This window comes from Herpailurus yagouaroundi, unplaced genomic scaffold (genome assembly GCF_014898765.1).
Source record: "Herpailurus yagouaroundi ecotype Mexico unplaced genomic scaffold, PumYag 141, whole genome shotgun sequence".
Classification (NCBI taxonomy): domain Eukaryota; kingdom Metazoa; phylum Chordata; class Mammalia; order Carnivora; family Felidae; genus Herpailurus; species Herpailurus yagouaroundi.
The window spans coordinates 46147639-46159991 of NW_024412396.1; the positions used below are offsets into that span (position 1 = coordinate 46147639).

A 12353-nucleotide genomic window follows, 5' to 3' on the forward strand; every position below is an offset into this window, starting at 1 on the left:
TTTCACTGTGCTGAAACCTTCCAACATTAATTTCAGGAAGCTTAGATGCCTCATTTCTTTTTAAACAATATTACTGCTTCCTCTTGCATGAATGAAGACATGGTATTGAATTTAAGAGTGGATGACCTTAAATTATGGAATTTAAACATCATAGACTTAAAAATAACTGCAAAGATTAAAAAACAGGAAGTTTAAAAACTTGTATCTGCTTTTGTGCTATGGGCTAGTGAGAAAAGACTGCCTTTTTCTGTTTCGTGAATTTAGCTTCTTATCAGTTAGCCCCAGGGTGAAATTTAAGGAGACATTCTTTGCATTCTTGAGTAAAACTCCCCCCACGTGACCTTCTGTGTAAAGAGCTGGTGTGTGCTTTTCTTTGTTCATTTGTATATTGATCTGAACAAAGATAACAATTCACAAATTACAACATCCTCTGATTTTATTTTTATAAAAAAATTTTTGGCAAGATTTTGAATGTTTTCTTTCTTGTTCCCCTTGCCCACGGTACCCAGACTACCCTGCTTTTTACATATTAGGAGTTTAAACACACATGCAGAAAGTTCCTCCCTCCCTCTTACATTTTTTATTTTATTTATTTTTATTATTATTATTTTTTTAATGTGTATTTATTTTGAGAGGAGGAAAGTGTGAATGGGGGAGGGGCAGAGAGAGAGAGAGTGGGGGAGAGAGAGGGACAGTCCCATGTAGGTTCCATGATCAGCACAGAGCCTGATGCGGGGCTCAATCTGACAACCATGAGATCATGACCTGAGCCAAAATCAAGAGTCCAGCGCTTAACCAACTGAGCCACCCAGGTGTCCCCCTCTTACATTTTTTAGTATTGCCACTCTTTCTGCATGTATATATACACATAGACACTCCCACCCACATACATGTATATTGACATATGTATGTGTATGCGTGTGTGTGTTTATTTTTCTATGTTAATTTTTTTCCTTTGGCTTTCAATTTAAGCAACAGATACTTCTCTAAGTACCTACTATGTGCCAAGTGCTGTGCTGGGAGTGTGATGAGCTGGTAGAGAGCCTATCTTCTTCGAGCCAGTGGAAACCTAGAGTACAGAGTAGCATGCAAAGGGAAGGATGACCATCGCTGTTAACCTTACCAACCCTGACATACCGCGTGCTGTGGTATTCTCCCCATCCATGTATGTGCTGTTGTTATTAGGGTTTCTTCCTCTTTACAGGCTTGAGATCAGATTATACATGTAAGTTTTTAAATATAAACGTAACATTATACTGTGTTCTCTCTCACTTTGAACGTAATTGTAATGAGTATATAATGTGTTGTGGACATTCCATAATTTCAGGGCGTTTAGGTTGTTTATAGTTCTTTTATTTATTTTCTTTTTAAAAATTATTGTATTTCATTTTCATCAAGCAAAGTGTCCTCTTTAGTTCCCATCCCCTATTTTTCCTATCCCCCAACCACCTCTGCTCTGGTAACCAATTTGTTCTCTGTAGTTAAGAGTCTGTTTCTTGGTTTGTCTCTCTCTCTTTCTTTTTTCTTTGCTTGTTTTGTTTCTTAAATTCCATATGGTATTTGTTTATCTCTGACTGATTTCACTTAGCATTGTCCTCTCTAGCTCCATCCATGTCAGTGCAAATGGTAAGATTTCATTATTTTTTATATCTGAGTAATATTCCAGTGTGTGTGTGTGTGTGTGTGTGTGTGTGTGTGTGTGTGTGTGTGTATACCATGTCTTCTTTATCCATTCATCTATTGACAGACACCTGGGCTACTTCCATAATTTGACTATTGTAAATAATGTTGCAGTAAACATGGAGTGCATATATCCCTTTCAATTAGTGTTTTTGTGTTTTCTGGGTAAATACCTAGTAGTGTGATTACTGGATTATAAGGTAGGTCTATTTTTAATTTTTTGAGGAAGCTCCATACTGTTCTACACAGTGGCTGCACCAGTTTGCATTCCCACCAACACTGCAAGCGGGTTCCCTTTTCTCCACATCCTCTCTAACACTTGTTTCTTTTGTTTCTTGTTAGCCATTCCGACAGGTGTGAGGTGTGGTATCTCATTGTAGTTTTGATTTGTATTTCCCTGATATGAGTGATGTTTGGCTTCTTTTCATGTGTCTGTTGACCATCTGTATATCTTCTTTGGGGAAATATGTTTTCATGTCTTCTGCCCATTTTTTAAAAATTTTTTAACATTTATTTATTTTTGAGAGACAAAGAATACGAGTGGGGGGGGCGGGGCAGAGAGAGGGGGAGACACAGAATCCAAAGTGGGCTCCAGGCTCTGAGTTGTCACCACCACGTGGGGCTCAAACTCACAAACCATGAGATCATGACCTGAGCTGAAATCAGACGCTTAACCAACTGAGCCACCCAGGCGCCCCTCTTCTGCTCATTTTTAGATTGGATTATTATTATTTGTTTTTGGCTGTTGCGTTGTATCAGTTCTTTATATATTTTGGATAGTAACCCTTAATCAGATAGGTCATCTGCAAATATCCTCTCCCATTCAGTAGTTTGCCTTTTAGTTTTGTTAATTGTTTCCTTTGCTGTACAGAAACTTTTTATTTTGATGTAGTCCCTATAGTTTATTTTTGCTTTTATTTCCTTTGCCTCAGGAGACATATCTGGAAAAATGTTGCTACACTCCATGTCAGATTACCGTCTGTCCTTTCTTCAAGGATGTTTATGGTTTCAGGAACCACAGTTAGGTCTTTAATCCATTTGAGTTTATTTTTGTGTATGGTGAAAGAAAGTGGTCCAGTTTGATTCTTTTGCATGTAGCGATCCAGTTTTCCCAAAGTCATTTATTGAAGAAACTTTTTCCCATTGCATTTTCATTTCCCCTTTGTCAAAGATTAATTGAACATATAATTGTGGGTTTATTTGTGGGTTTTCCGTTGTGTTCTATTGATGTGTCTATTTTTATGCCAGTACCATACTGTTTTAAATATTATTGCTTTGTAATGTAACTTGAAATCTGGAATCGTAATACCTCCAGTTTTTTCTTTTTCAAGATTGCTTTGGCTATTTGAGGGCTTTTGTGGTTCCATATAGTGCTTTCCTATTATAAATAATGCTGTCATGAACATCTTTTGCGTAAGATTGTGTCTTTTGGATTATTTCTTTAAGAAATTTTCAGGAATAGAATAGCTGGGTAAAAGTATGTAAACATTTTGTAAAGGTTCTTGGTACATATTTCTGTAACTTTTTTTTTTTTTCTTTAAACTAGTTTTCACTCTACTCCCAGTAGCCAGTGAGCACATTTTATAAAAAATAAATTAAAAAAACCAAGGACAACCTGTCCCCCCCCCCCAAAAGACCTCTTTTCATTTGTATTTATTTACTGAAGAGAAACATTTTTGAAATGTTTAACCAATTATTTATTATTTCCTTCTTCGTGAATTGCCTATTAGCACTTCTTTTCCCAGTTTTCTTTTGGAGTCTTAGTATCTAATCTTGATTTACAGTGACTCTTAATATATATTCAGTATATAAACCTCTGTTGTATCTGTTGTTTCCTTACTAGTTTTCGGTTTGCCTTTTAGTACACAGATGTCTCAAAGGTTTATGTAACCAATACTGTCTGCCTTTCTTTTCTGATTTCTTTCTTTACTTTCATACATAGAATCTCTTTCTCCATTATATATAATTTATTTCCCCTGACATTTTGTATTTTTAGTTAAATTCTTTGTACTCCTTAATTTCATAAGAAAGAAGGTCTGCTCTTTGAACCAGGAGGACATTGTTGCCAGTGATAGTGACTGCAGGTTATGTTTTTGTGTTTCTCTGCATGGAGGGCCCACTTAAGCTATTTGTTACCTTCTGACTTTGCTCTGGTTTTCAATACTGGAGTGCCTGTTCAGTTTCTATCATTCCCATTCTATTAAACTTGAGCCCTTATGGAGGTACTTTATTGAATACAAAGAATGAAAAAATAAAATTCAACTAAAGTCATGACTGACTCTTAATTGAGTTCATACTTGTTTTAAGGGGCCCAGCCATGAAAGTTGGCTCTTGTCAGGTGTAACTGATATAAAGAAACCTACCTCACTTTTCCATGATGGGAATACTGTAACATTAGGCTTGAGTTGACTGCCAGAGAGAATGTAAAATATTATTTCTGGCTTATTTTATGATGAAAACTACTGATTTTCTAATTTGTACAAGTTCAGTTTTTAAAAATATGTAACTCATTTGAAATGAAAATACTTCCAATTGGCTGGAAAATGAATACTGCTAAACTATATTGTAAGTAATTATTAAAAGTATTGGTTTTTGATATGTTAATGTTGCCTTTCATAATTTTTAAGCCAAAAACCCGTTTTTAGAATTAATATTTTTGGTACCATTCCAGATCCAATAGGTCAAAAAAATATTTTATTGAATTCAAAGCCTAAGTATTGTATGTTGCTCTTATGTCATGTTTTACTTATTTATTGTATTTCCCACTAAATGTAAACATTTTTAGGGCAGTAACTAAAGCACACAGAACAATGCCTCAAATATTTGTTGGATAATAGATATTTGCAAGTGGATATCAGGGAATAGCCTGAAAAAATAGAGGGAAAAACAATAGTTTTGCTTGAGTGCCCAGAATGCATCAGCCATTGTACTAGATACTCATTGTTTTTATGACTATATATAGAGCCTTTTCTAATGATGAACCTGATTTTTACATTTTCTGTTAATTTTCTGGATACGTTATGAGCAGTCCATTGTTAGGAGACAGTAGGAAACTGGCCATGTGCAGAGTGCCAGCCAGTTTGAAGATAGACTTCTGTTCTGAGAGAAGGTGTGTCAGGAGCCTCGAAGAACCACTTCCTGTGCTTCCATTTAACCAACTGTAATCAGAAGTGGTGAAAGCTTTTGGGTGCTGTGGAATTGGCAAACACACACACACACACACACACACACACACACACACACACACACATAGGTAATTTGCTCAGGAAGTTTTGGTTTATGAATCTGAAAAATCTGTCACCTATTTAATTTTCTGAAACATTTTAAATGTATACAAACCTAGCAGCAGATGCCAACATTTTTATTTTCTGTTCAAACTTAACCTCACTTTTTGTAGAGAAAAGCATAGCATGATAAAAAAGTATTACAACTTTTTTCTTAGTATGTACTGTTTGTGGATTTTTTTCCCTCAGTAGCATTGGACACCCTCAAGAATTGTGTCAGGATTGTGTCAACATTATGAAAGATCATGGTGTCAAACATTTAGGACAGTAAAATCTTATAGAGGTAGCCTTGTGAAATACTGTAACCTTTTTATTGATCTGACAGATTAATGTACAGTAATTAAGGGAATACGTTTTTTTTAAATCAAAGGATTTGGACCTGATTAGGTCTAGTTCCTGATGCATCACTAGACTACTTTGAACCTGATTCACCTTTATAAACAATACAAAGTTTTCTGCATTTTTTCCTACCACATGTAAAATTTAATTTTTGAGATTTCCAAAAGCACGTTTTCTGACTTTTGAAAAATAAGAAGCCAGCTCCCATTTAAAGTTGGAAAGAATTAGGTAAGTTTATTTTTTGTGTGAAGAGTCTTATCACTTTCTTGAGCAAGATTTGACGTGGAGTACTTTTCTCGATTAATCATTAAAATATAGTCTGAGAGAAGGAGACTTCTTTATTAACACCCCAAATTTATACTTCATGTGTAAGATGTTTTATATACTTTCTAGTGGACTCTAATTACTGTAGGAGCTAAATTTAGAGAAATATCTTAAAGATCCTATTGTAATCTACCATTTCTTTGTTCATTTATTTCTTCATTTCTTTACCTACAACCTCTTTTAAATATCTGATCAAAATAGCATCTACTTTTGTTAAAAATTAAATGGCAAATGTTTGTGAATAAAAATCACCTTTGTGCAGATTTATTTCTTGTATCGGTTAGGAATGTGATCTGCTTCAAGCATTAAAAAATCACTCTTAGTTGTTCAAACAAAGGGAAGTTTATTTTCTGAATGAAGTCACTTCTAGGTCTGGCACACATGCTCAGGGATGCCACCAAGGACCCTGGAGATTAGTGTCTTTCCTCCGGCTGGCCTTTGTTAACGTAAGATGCCCATTGGTCTTCCTGGCTTCCTGTACTCCCAGGAGGAAGAAAGTGGTAGGCGAAGCTGTTACTAGGCTGCACACATCTGCTTACTTCTCACTGGTCAGAACTGGACTAGGTACTTACCCCAGGGCCAGGGGGCCCCAGAGTCCATGACTGATTTAGGGAATTCCTAATCTCTCCCCTGGGGCTAAGGCGGAGCCGCCTGCTGAGGTGCTCCAAGGCTGCCTGAAACAAATTGAGAGTCTGTTGTCAGGAAGAATTGGGAGGGATAAACTTGAGGTAGGCCTTGGATAGTGTCTGCCATACCCGTTGGAGTAAGTACAGTGTGTACCAGATGAGTTTAGAAACCCTGTGCATTTTCAGTTCCCTCCACCCCTTTCAGTTCCCTCCACCCCTTGGAATAAATTATAGATATTTTTTCAAAATTTCATTTCAGATAATTCTTACCATAGCTTGTCATTTTCATGGGTGACTCAGGTATTAGGACTGCAAATGCTGTGTTTTAGTCTTCCTTAATATTATGATGGGACTTTAGTGTAATACTCTAAAATTGAATATTGAAATCTGTGTGAAGAATTTGTACTTTTTAAAAGGAGTTCTTTTTAGTAGTTATCTAGAGGATTAATTCTGTTTTATTTGTGATTAAAACCTGAAGATGATTCATAGACCATAGTCACCAAATATATACAAATTCGCATTCTACCTTTTAAGTTCAGTGTTATATTATAAAATGTTTCCTGTGTAGTATTATGCCATTTTAAAAATCCTTTGTTTGGTGTCTTAATTTATATAACTATTCTGCAGTTCTACATTTAGTTTACTTTCATTTTGTGCTATTAGTAATGCTTTCATTTACATCTTTCTTTGTATAGATTGATTTTTAGTGTTCTAGTATTTTCTTTAAAATTCCCACATTTTAATGGCTTTTGAAGCATTTAGCTAGTTGCCCCCTAAAAGCACTGTACTGAAGAATTAGTTTGATTTTTTTTTTTTTTTTTTTTTTGGTATGGCAGTAAAGTGAAACATTCTCTTTCGTATTTTCTTTTCTTGTGAATAGGCTCTTCCTGGTCTTTTTCAGTTTGGTGCTTTTCTAAATGACAAAGTATATTTTTTACATTGTAAAATTATACATTCTCATTTTGGAATATTTGTCAGCCACATGTTGTCATCTCACAAACAACTATTAGTATTTTCTGAACAATTTGTGTAAACTCTTTATGTAGGTGATTATATATTATATATTTATTTGAGTCTATGTGCCTGATAATATTAGATGCTGGGAATGCTATGATCCATATAACACCTATCATCTCCATGACATAAAAAAATAATGGTACTTTGCCCATTTTTTCCCCTAATATTTGTGTCATTTCATTTTAGATCATAGTGAATTATGCAACTTCCAATAATAATTTATAGGGTTTTTGTTGTCTAAAATAAGTACCTTTACCAAAAATAGAAGCCATTCCTTTAGAATTCTTGTATAGAATTTTATTAAATTCCTACTTTGTGCCCACTAAGTGGTCTTATACTTTTGTTCTTGTTTTAATTATTTACATGGAATACCAACAGGTTTAATGATATTGCCTAAAATTGTATTTGTGTATGTGGATAATGTATGTAAAATTTTCATTACAGGGCTTGGCAAGTTGTAATTTCTCAATAAATAAAACACAAGAGTTTAGTTTTCCCTAGTATCTTGAGAGTTGAAATTGGAACGCTATTAACTTAGAATTTAATAGATAACCTGCCAGCTTTTATTTTATTTTATGGTTTGCATTTTGCATGTGTTTTTTCCTATGCATATGGAACATATAATGTATGGTATCTTCATTTAATCAAGAAATTAAAAATTTCTTCAATTTGGAAAGAGTTAACAACTGAGTATCTCATTTGGAAAGTATTTTATTGATAATTTTTTTGTTTCTTTTTTAGTTTTTTTGGTCTTTTTCTGGTATTCTAAGTCCTTATGCTATGTTTTTAATCGGAAATCATCTGTGTTCTTGCTTATTCATTTTCAGATGTTTAAAAATATTCAGTGGTGGGGCACCTGGGTGGCTCAGTCGGTTGAGTGTCCGACTTAGGCTCCGGTCATGATCTCACTGTTCGTGAGTTTGAGGCCTGCATCGGGCTCTGTGTTGACAGCTCAGAGCCTGGAGCCTGCTTCGGATTCTGTCTCCCTCTCTCTTTGCCACTCCCCCACTCGTGCTCTGTCTTTCTCTGCCTCTCAAAAATAAAGAAACGTAATTAAAAAAATTTTGTTTTTAAATAAAAATATTCAGTGGTTTATATATTCTAATTTCCAATTTGCTTCTCTTTTATTTCTACTAATGCGATTTTTATATGTATTTTATCATATTATGTTTATTATAGCTTATTAAATTTTACTTTTTTCTTTTATTTACATTTTCCTGTATTTTTCTGAAGGTTATGAGTTGAATTCTCAGTTTATCCTTTACATTGAAAGTTACAGATTTATCTTACTCTATGATTTTGGCTTAATGTATCTAATAGGCTAGAAATTTCACTTTTCAATTTTCAGGAATTTCTAACAATATCTTCTCATGTTTCAGTTCGCTTCTATAGTTATTATTTTGTTTTTATTGGACACGCCTAAAAATTAAGCTTTGACTAGACTAAGTTTTAAAAAAAATAATCCTATTTTAGATTTTTTAAGTGCTTACTGTTGGGTCTGTTTTTATATAGATACCACAGACAGTGAGTGAACTAACTAGAAAGGCGATCCTCTTTTTAGGGCATAGCGGTCAGGATGACTTTATTTGTGTCATGAATTTTGTCCTTCATTGTCTCTTGTCATTACTTTGTGTCCTCAGTGTGTGTGACACTGACTGCCTTGCTCCGTTTCTTCCTGCTCTTGGCGGAATCGTCCATGCCTCCCTCTGTGTCTTCCCTGACCTTGTTTCGAAATGAAATTCTCGGTGCTCATTCTCCCCTCTCCTGCTTTATTCCTCTTAAAAGTATAATAAATTTAAGATATTATTTATTTCATTATATATTTATTATTATATATTGATTATTTATTGTATATAATCTTTAAAAATACTATTTTTTTTTTTTTGTCTGTCTCTCTCCCTAGACTATAACTCCAAGGAAGGCAAAGAATTTTGTTACTTTCATTCAGTGCTGTAGCCTCGGTGCCAAGAATGATACCTTGTGTAGAGTAGACACAGTAAATATTTGATTAATAAATGAGTGTTATTATTTTCACTTTGATTTCTCTTTTTATGTTTCAGTTTTTTCCTTGATTTCCTTTGTTAATGCTTGACATAAAAATGTCATATTTAAAAAAATTTTTCTTAATGTTTATTTTTGAGAGAGAGAGAGAGAGAGAGAGAGAGAGAGAGAGAGAGAGAGGAGAGCATGAGTGGAGGAGGGGCAGAGAGAGAGGGGGAGACAGAGAATCTGAAGCAGGCTGCAGGCTCTGAGCTGTCAGGCCAGAGTCCGACGTGGGTCTTGAACTCACAAACTGCAAGATCGTGATTTGAGCCAAAGTCGGACGCTTAACCTACTGAGCCATTCAGGCACCCCAAAATGTCATATTTTATTACAGATGTTTCTGTTACCATAGCACCAGCTGGATGGTTTTATTTTAAACTTAATATCCAGTAATTTTGCCTCTTTTGTTGTTTTTTTTTCTTTTAATCCAGTTTTGTTAAATATCTCCTTTAAAATTTTCCCTGTCTTCTTTTGGTTTATACATTTTGAATGCAACAGATTGGGAGTTTTTGTTTTATTACAAATTCGGATTCTACCTATACATTGAAGTAATTTGCTTTCATTTTCATATTTATATTACTACTTTTTTTTTAAATCTGAGAACCTATATGATGATTTTAAAAGCTTGGATCTCTTAAGAATTCTAATCAATTCCTTTTCACATAGGGACCATTATCTCTGGACTAAATCATTTCTCATGACCTATTTATGTTATATCCATGTTCTTAATCCCATTGTAATTACTGAGTATACCTCGCAATGCAGTGTGTTCTGATTGATTCCTCACTGCTACAGCACATGTTCCCTTTTTACTGAACTACTGTCTCCAAGCTTTGCATCCCAGCTCCCTCCTATTTCATCTTCAACAGTCAGCTCAACTCTTTAGTGAAGCCTTCCCTCAGCAAATCTGAAGTACTTCTCCTGGGTCTTTTCACTGCACTCTGTGTATATTTCTAGCCATTTTCATCTTCTAATGCAATGTCCTCCACAGTCCCTGATACACAATAAGTGCTGAATAAATATTGCTATCTATATTTTTTATATTATTATTTGTTTATTATTTATACCATGCCCTGTTCCCAAACAGGATGTAAGGGAAACAGATGGCTGGGCTATCTATACTTTTCTTCTTCCTCCTTAAAAAAAATTTTTTTTTAATGTTTGTTTATTTTTGAGAGAGACAGAGAGGGAGAGAAAGAGGGCAGAAGCAGGGGAGGGGCAGAGAGAGGGAGAGAGAGAATCTCAAGCAGGCTCCATGATGTCAGCGCAGAGCCTGACGTGGGGCTCACTACCCATGAGATCATGACCTGAACTGAAGTCCAGTGCTCAACTGACTGAGCCACCCAGGGGCTCCTCTTCTTCCTCCTTAATACTGTTTTGTTTTATAACTTATAAGGTAGTTCCACTTTGGGGTTCTCTCTTCTCTAGACCCACTTTTCTTTGGTTTCATGTGAATAAATGATATAATTGTTGTAAGTTTTTTTTTGTTTAATACATGGAGGCCTGGTTTATTTCAATTCCACTTAGAAATATGAGCGATATTTCTTCCCCTTCCTTCTTCTCATCAGTTCTTATTTATTTATTTACTTATTTGTTTGTTTATTTGTTTGTTTGAATTTCTACACCTAGCTTGGGGCTGGAACTCACAACCCTAAGATCAAAAGTTGCATACTCTATCTGCTGAGTAGCCAGCCAAGTGCCCCACAGCTTTTAATCACTCTTTCCATACCTCACTTCCTGACTAAAGTATCTTTCTGTCCTTTCCTTTCATCCTCTGAATCACGCCCTCCCATTTCTCTCTGTAGAGAAAGTACTGGGATTTGACAGTATCAAATTGGCAAAAATTAAAAGCCGTTGGAGGTAATGTAGAGAAGTGTGCCCTCTCTTGAAGAACATTAATTCTTTCCTACTTATTCATATTATATTTTCTCTTTTTGGAGTTTCTGTTTAGAAATTGTCATGTTTATTCGAGTGTATTTTATTTTCATATATACCGTTATGTCTTTCATTCACTTTCTTTCTCTTGACAATTTTCCCTTCATGTTGTTGTTCAATTTTTGTTTTACTTACACCGCACAACTTTTTCAGTTGGGTCAGGGTTATTATTTTTGTCTGTTTTCTAATTAAGTCACTAGGTCTTGGAGACCTAGTCTTAAAGGAGACTTCTTAAAATTCATTTCCTGTGTGTGCTCTAAATTACAAAGCTCCTGAATTTGGTTTTGGGAAGGAGGTGGGTTGGCCTCCCTAGTGGTTTCATTGAATAGTAGATCTTTCTTTGATTTTATAATCAGGTCCAAATGAATGGCATTTCAAAAATGCTTTCAAAAGTATAATCTGTCTCTTTTCCCTACCAAAATCATACAAAAGGTAATGTAAGAACACAACCTAAAGTGTACTCCTTGCCATTTGCTTTAGTGACTGTGGTGGGCTCTGTGGAGTAGTATCATGTGTGTTAGCTGACAGATCCTTTATCATTGCACAAAACCCACATATGGTCAAGATTTATTTTTCCTTTAAATATTCTAGCATATTTTCGTGACTTTCTTACTGATCTGTCATTAGTTCTAATAAAAATTATGGAGCATGTGTTATTTCCTTGTATATTATTTCCAAAGTAATTACGGGTTTTTTTGTTCTGTTTTATTTTGTTTTGGGGGGGGGGGCCTACTTTATAGCAAATATTTATAAAGAAGAAAATTCTTCCTTCTGAAAAATCAACTATTCAACTATATCAGCTGTTTCATTTCCCTTCTATTTTTGAAGTCCTTGTGTATCTGCATGTGTAAGTATATATTTACAAAGTAGAATATAGCATATCTGGTTTTTGACTCAACATCGTATCCTAAATTTTAGGCATGTTAATCGTCCCGCAATCTGTTCAGCATCACTGTCTCAAAGTCATATCTTCTGCCTTCCACCTGAGAGTCTGGTCCAGTCCTTGTGACTGTAGGAGAGATTTTGCCACAGGGGTCCTTCTTAATTAATTCATTGGGTAACTTCTGAAACCAGCCATCTCAATAATGCAACAAAAGGAAAAACT

At 34.9% G+C, this 12353-nt stretch overlaps 1 protein-coding gene across 8 annotated transcripts in view; it reads left to right on the plus strand.

Moving 5' to 3' along the window:
• Positions 1-12353, plus strand: part of SIPA1L1 (signal induced proliferation associated 1 like 1) — a 365218-nt gene that overhangs the window by 203028 nt on the left and 149837 nt on the right. The gene's annotated exons all lie outside the window — the stretch shown is intronic.